At 40.9% G+C, this 11,177-nt stretch overlaps 5 non-coding genes across 5 annotated transcripts; all 5 read right to left on the minus strand.

The window, feature by feature from the left end:
* Positions 1–1,270: 1,270 nt before the first annotated feature.
* On the minus strand, positions 1,271–1,342 carry trnaa-cgc (transfer RNA alanine (anticodon CGC)). The gene has a single exon. It is a non-coding gene; the product is annotated as a tRNA-Ala (tRNA).
* Positions 1,343–2,122: 780 nt separating this feature from the next.
* trnaa-cgc (transfer RNA alanine (anticodon CGC)) lies at positions 2,123–2,194 on the minus strand. Its single transcript has one exon. It is a non-coding gene; the product is annotated as a tRNA-Ala (tRNA).
* A 278-nt stretch (positions 2,195–2,472) lies between these two features.
* Positions 2,473–2,544, minus strand: trnaa-cgc (transfer RNA alanine (anticodon CGC)). Its single transcript has one exon. It is a non-coding gene; the product is annotated as a tRNA-Ala (tRNA).
* A 4,616-nt stretch (positions 2,545–7,160) lies between these two features.
* trnaa-cgc (transfer RNA alanine (anticodon CGC)) lies at positions 7,161–7,232 on the minus strand. The gene has a single exon. It is a non-coding gene; the product is annotated as a tRNA-Ala (tRNA).
* Positions 7,233–7,831: 599 nt separating this feature from the next.
* trnaa-cgc (transfer RNA alanine (anticodon CGC)) lies at positions 7,832–7,903 on the minus strand. The gene has a single exon. It is a non-coding gene; the product is annotated as a tRNA-Ala (tRNA).
* Positions 7,904–11,177: the final 3,274 nt, after the last annotated feature.

Raw genomic sequence — 11,177 nt, forward strand, 5'->3', positions numbered from 1 at the left:
GTTGTCTTTTCATTCTCACTCTCACATGAGATGAACTGTCACACAATGCAGGAGAGGCAATTGTATCACAAACATCAGCGGCTCCGGGAAGTTTAAGCCAAGCATTCCCCAACTATGGCAGCCATGTGTGACGTTCCATGTACGCTGTACCTGCCTGTATCTTATCAACTGCTGTTATATATTTATATATACCCCGCTTATATTATATATAAAGTACAAAATATATGATAAGCTAAATTTTGGACCACACAGCAAATGTTTCTCCCTCTAATGTACATCCAGTCGTAGGAGAGATGTTAACCAGGGTTCTTAATCCCTCATAAGGTATGAACTATTTTTACTTAAAAGAGACTCACGGTTCCATAATTTATCCTCTAATCTCATACAGTATTAAAGAACATATGATTTATTTGCTCTTTACCCACTTTACCACTTTTTTTTAAAAATTCTCACACAAACTCTAGGTCCTCTCCACTCCTCTCGTCTCTACTCTTGCTAATCAGTAAGCAGATGCTTGGGAGGGAAAACGCCACCCTCTTCCTCCTCCCTCCCGTCCTCCTGTCACTCCTTCTCTCCCCTTTTAATTCCCTCTGATTTCCTTGCCTCTATCCCCAGTTGTGAAACCTTAAAATGAAGGCACCGCTGTTGTATGAGCAGACGCCCAGCTGGCTTCATCCGTCCCTCTGCAAACCTGTTCTCCCTCCTGATGAAATTATGAATCCATATTCATGTGCTGATTATTGAAGCGGGCCCTTTATTAATTGACATGATGTGTTCTCAGACCAACATTTCATTAGTCCTCCATCCAAGCATTTCCCATCTTTATCTACCTGCTTGCCAAGAACCAATTTACCCCCTTCTCTTTATGTCTACCTCTTATTCCACCCCCACTCCATGCTCCCTGCTTTCTTCAATCTCAACCCTTGCTTCTCTTAACCTCCTTCATTTCACCCTCCTGTTTTCTGTTTGCTTAAGGAGTGGCCTGGTGTAGACAAAAGAAAAGAGCTAATGATGGAGATAAAAACATGTCTTGTGATAAAAGGACATCATGATTATAACATCCCCCCCAAAAAACTGTAATTGAGTTAACCTAAACATGATGAAGGCTATTGGAGCCTAAAATATATGTGGATGTTTGCTTTCTGAAGAAAGACTCACATTCTTTTTCATTAATTTTCTCTATAAAGAAGTGCAAGGATTTTAGTAAAAAAACATTAGACATATGATGAGCATGGACAAATGAGTGTTTTTCTTAATCGTAAATAAGATTTGGAGATGCTGGGGATTGAACCCAGGACCTCATACATGCGAAGCATGAGCTCTACCACTGAGCTACATCCCCTCTTGTAAGATGGTCTTTTCATCTTGAAACAAACCAAAACATGGGGAATATTCCTTGTATGGCTATTCTTCATCTCGATTTTAAAGACAGTGTGTCAAGGTTGTCTTCTTTTTAAGCTGCTGAAATCAATTATTTCTGTTCTTTCAGGTTTAGTAAATGTGGATGAGAATGCAAATGGTTTAAACATGTTTGTGGTTTAGGTCTTTACAAAAAACAGCCTTGAACATCTACTACATCTATATGTCTCTGCATTCACTGTACACTTAACTCGTGCCTTGACTAATTTGTGCAGTAATGCAATCAGTCAATCGAATTCAAATCTAATTGACTGTGGTATGATTCTAGGTTTACTCAGAATGTGAGGAGCAACTCAAAGTAGAGAAGAGAGAGGTCAGAGGATCATTGTCAGACTGGTTGCTGACAGAAAGGCCATGATAAATATGTTAACCAACCATCTGGGGTGAGCAGATTGAATATGTCTCACCTTGAGGTGGATGGTCCTGCTCCTCAGGGTGTGGAGAATCTTTCTTTCCAATTTATTATCCTTAAATATTATTCAGTCATGAGTTCAGTCTGAGTGTTGTCACTGAACAGATTATAATCTTCTAATGACAACTTCCAGCTCGATAGTGCTCTATGCCACAAAGCAATAGTCTCATCACAGGGATTTCATGAACATTGTGAGGATTCGTGTGACTTTTAGTGTACATCCTTATGATGTGGGAGATTGAGAGTTTAATTTGCAGATTTTCAATCACATCAACATGGATAATTGAGTATTGGAGATGCTGGGGATTGAACCCAGGACCTCATACATGCGAAGCATGCGCTCTACCACTGAGCTACATCCCCTGTACTTTCATTTTAATGCTTAATCACTAAATCCTAAGTAACAGAAATGATGATTGGCATCAGTCCAAAGTTAATTGGTACTGGAGACCCTTACAGCTTGGAGGTGGTGCAAGGCTGCAACTCTGATTTTAACTAAGGTACTGATGAAAAGTGAATGTAAGTCTCAGTCTGCAAGATTAGTACATGTGTAGACAAATCTGCAAACGTGCTCTTCAGACTCTTTTGTTGTATCCATAAGGATCAACCTACTACCTGATCCCTGCAGTGTGCAATACAATTGGAGATGCTGGGGATTGAACCCAGGACCTCATACATGCGAAGCATGCGCGCTACCACTGAGCTACATCCCCTCTGTCCATAGCAGCCAAGATTATTAAATTAATCGAGGCTCACATTGCTGATCTTGCTCGTTGTGACATTTCAGTTTGGTTGTGTTCACAGACACACAACCTGCTTTAAGGTTCTGCTTTTTACATGTAAGACCTGTCTGCATTCTGTCTCAAGTGCACATTGTCACTAAATTATATTTAAAATATGTATTTTTTCAAAAAATAACAGTTGATATATATATTTACAGTATTAGACACCACTCACACAGCTGCAGACAGCCACACATTAGCACAGTGAATTATTTCATCAGTGATCAAGTATAATTTGTAAACCACTGAATCAGCTGAATGAAATGATCTGCATCCTGCATATAACCATTATCTCTTATCTTTTCAACACTGAAGTAATTATTCCAGTGTGATCTAACATAGTCTGTCTATTAGAGAATCTCATGCTTGAACGCTTGAGTGCTTATTCTGTGAGGTCATTGTGAGGTGGAGAGATTCACCTGTCTGTGCACAAGGGGAGGAGGATAGAAGGGGAGGTTATATAAGAGCTGGGTGTGTTCAGCCCCCACTCCTTTAGTTTGACACCATGTGGATACCAGTAAGTGTTTTGAGAGAACTTATTTTTGTGGTTTTCCTGTATATGAGTTGCAAGGGTTAAATTGTCTTTTTGTCTTTTTGAAGCAGAAACATTTGATACAAAAAACAAATTCGTTCAAGTGTGAACATCAACACAAACCATGTCAACCATTTCAAACATTTCTAATTGGCAATAAAAGAACAGCTAACATGTAGCTTTTGAGTTATTCGTGGGTGTAAATGAAGTGGAGAATTTAAGCACTAGTCACTTGGAGAAAATCTGTGTTTAACAGTCCTGGAGCTGGACTTCACTTTGACAGCCGACTCGTGTACTGCCAAAGCTTTCTTCCCCCTCAAACAAGAAATGCTTTGACACGAAAAGACCTTGAACACTTTCGGCAAAGCACCGAGTGCCTCTGAAATGGGAATGTTCCACATCTGCTCGGTCCCACATTGCAGCACAGTGATAAAGCCAACAGAGGCAACTGCAGCCAGAGTCAGAAGCTGTGGTGACATTTACTGTGAGGGGTTTTTATCTCTGTGCTATCAGCTTCCCACAGCAGTTTATCTCCAGCGCTGGGAACAAGCGTCAAAAATCAACACCAAAATCTGCCACCGTCATTGTCACTTCAATGTCATTTCTCCCTGAAATGAACATTTATATGTAGCCTACTGTAAACCTGCAACTGATGCTAATGTTCAGAGCATCAATCCACTTCTCTTCAATTAAGAATCTTTTTCTCACCGGATGAGAATCAAAACATGTTGTCAAGACCAGCTGTCTTATCCTCGTATAGTTCAGACTCTTAAGAAACAATGACCCCAATCGCCTCCCATGCTGCAAATCTATAAGTAAACATATTGTCACCTATTATCATCCACTGACCCAGAGTAACATCTGTCACACACGTAAAAACATACACACACACCAATCTAGTGATCTGTGGTTGGATGATGAGGTAAATGCTGTTTTCAAAAAGCTTTAGTAACAATAAAAAGCAGGTATGTGGAACCATGTGGATAAACACATTGAAAGCTAGAGATCTGTTGATTAACTGAAGCTGAGAACAAAACAGCATGATCAGGTGACCTATATACTGTATGTATGTTGCACTGGGCCTTAGCTGTGCTCTACTCTAAAAAGACAAAGGCTGTAATTAGCTTAAATCTATCCACCAATTCTAGGACTGATTTGCACTTCTTCCCTAACTTCCTCGGATAAACTACAGCAGCGAGCGGTGCCAAAAACTTGCCAGCTATCGGTCATTTTGAAAATTTGAATATTTGAATGTGACCATATTGGACTGACATAGAAATTCATATGTCTCGTGGTTTCTGATCTCTGTCATGGCACCAGCATTCTTAGAATCACTTCCACCTCAGCCGTTCTCTTCAAAGCCAAAACGCACTGTTCATTTTGCCGCTGTACTGCTTTGTAAAGAGGTGAATTGCAAAGCTTTTCTTTTGAAAAGTAGAGATCTCGTAAAGCAAATTCAGTTTAATTTGAAGAAAAACACTTTATTGCAGATATACCAGAAAGGATAAACACATATTTTTCCCACTTCACTCTCCACCAGACTGTTTATAAAAAAGAATATTGTAGAACTGTTTGAGGAGGACTCGCAAATGAAAAGGAATAATTGTGAAGTTGCCCAGCAACATCAACACAGGACAGGCAAACAGTCAGGTTTAGAACAAACACTGCACTAGTTTAATTCATTTGAGGTCAATTAAACAGCAATGAAATCAGACTGACTAAATTTGTCGGTTGCTGCACCTGTAGATTAGATGATTCACCATGGGAGCAGTAAATCTCAGTTTAAATATAAACCGGTGTTAAAATTAGCCTCCTCTTCCGCTGCACCCCCATATTCATGATATTATTTTTTTGATTTATACTCTCTGGATCACAGTCCTTTTTTTTTAAGGCTAGTCATGTATTAATGTCACAGGGAGCCGAGGAGATTCACTTTGTACTGAGCACTTGTTTCTTCAATTGGATCTCAGCAGGGTGGAAGCGTACAATGTCGTTCTCGCCCTGGGCTCTCTCCTGCTCCCTTAGCGTCTCCACACTCTTGGGGTGGGTTAAAAGGATTAAGGGGACATTTACATAGGGTTGGGTAGAGCGCTGAATAAGCTGGCAGTGACTCCCATAGTGGTATGTAGTCGAATGTCGCCCAGTGTGTAGCGTATTCAGGTAAGACTTGAAAATTGCATACCTTAACAGACACAAATACACCCAGAGGATGGATGGATGGATAACGGAGATGTTGGGGGTGTGCATCTTGATGATGTATGTTGAGTCTGGATCATAAGGGAGTTGATGATGGCATAATCTACTTAATCTGATTGAGGGCAGGGTTTTCTTCAGAGGCTCAATAATTGATAGCACCATCTGCTGTGGAATCAGTTTACCAGGATGTCGCGCATAAGGAATTAGGTTAGAGCAACACTTGGTAATAACAGTTTACCTTTCTTTGCCATAAGGATGCTGATCCCGGAAAATTTGATTTAACACTCGTCTTTCGCCACAGTCACAACAGGATGAGTGTTCATTCTTTGGGTTTGTGAGTGTATCTGCTGTCGATCCGTCCTCCAGAGCCTCTGGTTCATCTCCAAATGTTCTCTTGAGTGTAAATGACTATGATTTTTTTCATAGATTTGAACTTAAGTAGTTTAAGTCTGATTGGCCACTTTAGCCAACTCTGATTGGTCTCTGCTCTGCTGCCTGCTCACATTTTGTTGCATTCTGCAGCAGCTAATTCAAGTTGCAGACGATGGATGTTCTCCCTACAACTGCAGAAGTAACCCATCAATGAGGTACAGGTACATCTGGTCTGGAATTACTGCATTAGATGATTAGGTTTAGCGGTACTCAATTGAAGTGATCAGCCCTTGACAAATAGCAGCGAGTAAGCATGTCTTACAAAGCACTTTGTGATCCTGAGAAGGATGACGCTAGCGATTATATTAAAGAACGGCTACGACACAGACGTGCAGGCTAATTATAGCTGAAATTATCCCTTTAATCAGACCAGGCTTTTTAATAGGATATGGTGTGTGTGTGTGTGTATGTGAGTCTGTGTGCATTCGTGTATGTGTTTGCTTATGTCTTTTTTTATTTATTCTGGTGTGTGTGACATGTAAATAATTGATTGTTTAGCATCCTTTGAACATATTTAATTCACAGAGCAGGGGTGGATGGTAGACACTGTTTTCTCCCATGGCGGCATGAAAAACAAATGCCTGTGGTATCATGTGTTAATGTTTGTGTGATTATCAGACCTAAACACTGAAAACAGCCCCAACGTGTTGTATGCGATAATGCGAGGTGACTTTGTTTCCCCTGCCAAGCATTGTGTTGTAACACCTCAGCGTAGGCGCAGCTGCAGCACAACATCTATATATGTTCCTTGGAAGTCATGTTGTGTTCATGTCACAATGGAAATGATGGATTGACGCTCTAATTTGGGAATGCTGGGAGAATTTTTAAGCCATGAATTTAAAGATGATAGAGGGCTGATATGAGTTTTTATTTTTGTGGCCCTAATTACGATACATCCAATATGACATGCATGTGACATATATATAACTGCAATCCAGCCTGAAGGGATTCTAGCGATTGCTGTGTTTAAGAGATTAGCCTTGAAAATAAATACAGAAATGATTTCGGATTCTTACGTCCTGTTTTTCTTCCTCTCCTGTCTCCTCACTCAAGGTTTTGCGGAGACAAATGTGAGGAGCGAAACTGAATGGTATGGACACAGAAAATGAGCAAAAATAAAATGACATTAAACAAAATTCTTGCATTTTGTAAAAATTAAACCACGGCCTTGAAAAAATGAGTTGCAGGCTGGGAGACAGTTGGCCCTGAACAAATCTCTCTGGAAGAAGAGGTTTGTCAATATCCTTGTAAATTTAGATGGAATTTTTCCCTAGTTATATTGAATTAATTCACCAGTTTATATAACCTTCAAAGTGAACTGTGCATGTTGCCCATATAACATATCATTCTGACAGAAATAATTCTGTTAGGAACACTTTGACAATAATGGAGATGCTGGGGATTGAACCCAGGACCTCATACATGCGAAGCATGCGCTCTACCACTGAGCTACATCCCCTCTGATTAAAGCATAGTGCAGTAGCTATGAGTAATTTATAAAGAAAACACTTATACAATGTAAGGGTCACTTTCTAAGCAATTGGGTAAATTATTAAGGGTCTTTCAATCATGTGACAGCAGTACAATGCAAAGAATCATGCATCATATTGTGATAAACAGAAAACAGCCAGTGAACAGCAGCTTTATGGAATGAGACAGTGTGTTGATGAGAGAGGAGATTTCGAGTGGCTTGCTGACACATCGAATCTTCCCCAACGACAATCACAGCACAGGAGGGGATGAAGGTGGTATAAATGTTGGAGACAAGACATAACACCCGTTGTCTGCAGAGTACGAACTCTCAATGCCTGCAAGTTATGTTTTAGCTAGTGTTGAATAAGGGAAATAATCAAGGCTGTTTGATCAGATTGTGGCACCAGTTAATATCCGCAGTGTTTGGCCCGAATTTCTACATAGTTTTTCTGTTAATGCATATGAGCGGGTATGAGTAACAGATATGAAATTATCGTATATGATATGTTTGTGGCACCAGTCCATTGCAAATAAGTAGAAGAGATCCATAAATATCATTATTCCAGGGCCATCGTAGAATGGTTGTGGAGATGCTGGGGATTGAACCCAGGACCTCATACATGCGAAGCATGCGCTCTACCACTGAGCTACATCCCCTCCTGTATGTTTTTGTGTAGAGTTTTTCAAATTAAATATTTTCTAAGTTTTTGACCCAGTATGCCTCTATTTTACTTCCTGTCTTTGTCCTGTTTCCTGCTCCTTTGATTGTTTGCACCTGATTTCAGCCCTGCCTTTCTGTGTATATTCTCAGCTGTGTCGGCAGATTTGTACGATTAATTTTTCCCTCTGAACAATAAAAAATGCCAAAATCCCTATAACGCGTGTTCATTTGGTCAGCTATTGACCGTATTATGCAGAACAATAATAAGTATAGGAAAATATGGATCCTGCATTTGTGTTTACGCTTGTGGTGATCGTGATCTGTTTGTCTTCTTTCCAGCCAATCATGCTTGGTCCACTAGCAGGAGATGTAGGAGACAGACAGCGGATTCAGAGGTGATTTGAGCTTTCTCACTAAGGCAAGCCAAGTTTATTTACACATTTTTTTTAATTGACATGTTTTTTTCATGTGGTTAGATTTGTAGGTGGTGTTAAATCTGGAAGTGCTATGTGTGTCTCTGTGCTCCCCACTCTCTGTCAGTTCATTTGTTCACATCCTTGGATTTCCAAGTGTTTCAGTGTTGCTCCCCGCTATGTTCCTGGTTTGTTCTTTTGCTTTAGCTTTTCCTTTGATGACATAGAAGACTTATCTTCTATGGGCCATTTTTGAACCATTTTGTGCATTTGTCTTTTGTGCCAGGGTTAACCTAAAAGAATAACACTTGTTTGTGACTTACTATTTAACCCCACCCAGAGTTTATAAAAAAAAAAACACTTTAAAGCATTCATTAAGCAAAGAATCCCTTGCTGTCAGTTTGCTTTAATGTCACAGTTACAGTGGTCATAGATACCTTTAATGTCTTAGGCTGTTGCAAAGGTGAAAGATTTATACGATCTGAAGAGAAACAAAAGTGTTTTTGACCTGAACAGATCTATTCGTCTGTATGTAATGATAGTGAGAGCACCACAAATACCAAAAGGAGGTAAGCCTTGTTTTACAACTTTAACTCGATTAACGTAAAATTTTCACAGTGTACAATTGATGGCATGGACCGTAATGCGTGATTAGTGGAAGTGGTCCAATGCCGCGTGACGTACGCAGAAAGTGACGTGTTTATCCTTCCTGCGATGCACAACACGGACGCAACACGGAGCCGTTTTGCACCAATTTGGTGCAGATCCAAAGGAAAATCAGAATGTGGTTTCATAAGGGTACTGTTGGGCCTCAGCTTTCTACTGAGTTCCATTTTGGTTTTGTTAATTCAATTCACCATATTCTGTACCTGCCTTGCAGTTTGGTCTGCCTCTTGGCAAAGAAAACCGTTTTTATTCTGACCTTTAGGTTGACAGCTTTATTGATAAATTCAGACAGAAGAAAATGTGGGCAGATGCATCATGGGAGGTGGAAGGCATGATGGAAAATATAGGGACATGGGGGCAGAGAGAGACAGAGACACAAAAGATGGAGGGTATACTACATCTTGGGTGTAATTAGGGAAATGAAAGCTGTTAACTAAATTAATGTTTTTATGTGTGGACCCACTGCTCTAAAGGGACAAATCTCCCATCGATCCCCCTCCTCTCTGACTAACACACACACACACACACACACACACACACACACACACACACACACACACACACACAAACACACACACACACACACACACACACACACACACACACACACAGTGGAACTGAATTAAAAAGCATGACAGCGTTAATTACCTCCCCAGCAAATAGATCAGTCACAGATTTGCTTAATTTAATACAAAGACAGACTGCAGAATAAATAATATTTTTATATTTCTGGACAAAGTCCTCCTGTGTCTCTCTGATGTCCAAGAACAAGGTCAATGTCACATGCCTGTGTGTGTGTGTGTGTGTGTGTGTGTGGCTTAGAGCTGATCAAGGAGCAACCCACTCGATTCCAAGCCATATAATTACATTTGCCGGAGTAGATGGCTTGTCAGTCTCTCTCCAGCTCTTTCCTCTGTCTGGTTTTCTTTTCCGTCGTCGTCCTCGACCTATTAAAATCCCCCTCAGCTTCAATGTTTTCCAATTATTGGACTCACTTGCAAAACCTTTTGGCCTAAACCAGACTTTGGATTTGTCTGCCACACAAAAAATAGTACAAACATACTGTTGTGTGCGCACATATACTGTACACTCACAGACTTGTGACGTTGCATAAACAGGCACGCACACTGCAACCAAACATTAACCGAAGGAGTGCAGGGTCACGGATTGCAGCCTCCTTACATCAGGGTCTGAATATTAATGTGTGGTGACAGATAAGCAGCCATGGCAATCCCTTTCAGGCCACACTCCTCGCTGGTTGGTGCTCGTGGTTAATCTATGCCAGTCTGAGCAGCCAATTTATGTAAATGTTGTGCTTCAATTTCATCCAGTGTGTGTGTGTGTGGGTGTGTGTTTGTGTGTGTGTGTTTTTGTGTGTCTGTGTGTCTGTGTGTGAAGTGGTTTGAAGGTTTCCATCAATCTGAACGTGTCCGTGCATGTCGCTTTGTCTTCTGCCGCCTTGTTCCCAGATATCTGGAAGAAAAATGATTTTGGTTGACTTCCCCCAGTGCTCGTATTCTTCTTTGCATTGTTGTCTAGATTAGAAATCCTCCTTTTTTTGTATTTGCTTCACCTGTCCAGAAGTTAATATCAACACTCATTAGTTTTATCCCACATGGACATCAGTTGGTCTAAACAATGCTTGACCCAGATGTGGATCTGAACCTCCATCCTGACACTGATAAATGTGCTCGCCCCCCAGAAGTCATGGGTGAAGGCAGGGTGGGGTTTTTGCTAAAGCACAGACAGTTCCAACTGCCTCAGCCATCACAAACGAATGAAGACGTCTATTGTGAATATGTGTGATGTTTCATCATTCAAAAGTCATTGGCCTCTTAAAGATGAGACACGCACAGTGTGAGCTTAATCAGGCTCGATTAGAAAGGGCGCCACTCACTTCTTGGCTCTGTTTGGCTTTTTCTTTATCATCGCTCCCTCACCTCTGAACCCTGTCCTACTCCTTCTCCCTCTTCATCTAACAAATCCTTTAATCCCAGCTCCTCTGTGACCCCTCCTTTTTGTCCACGGGTTGGGGTACATGTATGCACCCCCGCCCCGTGAAATTGGCCGGTTAGTGCTGCCAGCCATGCCGCTCTGCTCCCGGGAGAAAGAGAGGGAGGAAGTGGGAAAGAGGGTGTCCATTTTTCTTACATCTTTTATGATGCTGCTTTGCGGCTGTGAAAAACCCCCC

Source organism: Limanda limanda, chromosome 22 (assembly GCF_963576545.1).
Source record: "Limanda limanda chromosome 22, fLimLim1.1, whole genome shotgun sequence".
In the NCBI taxonomy this organism is placed as follows: Eukaryota; Metazoa; Chordata; class Actinopteri; order Pleuronectiformes; family Pleuronectidae; genus Limanda; species Limanda limanda.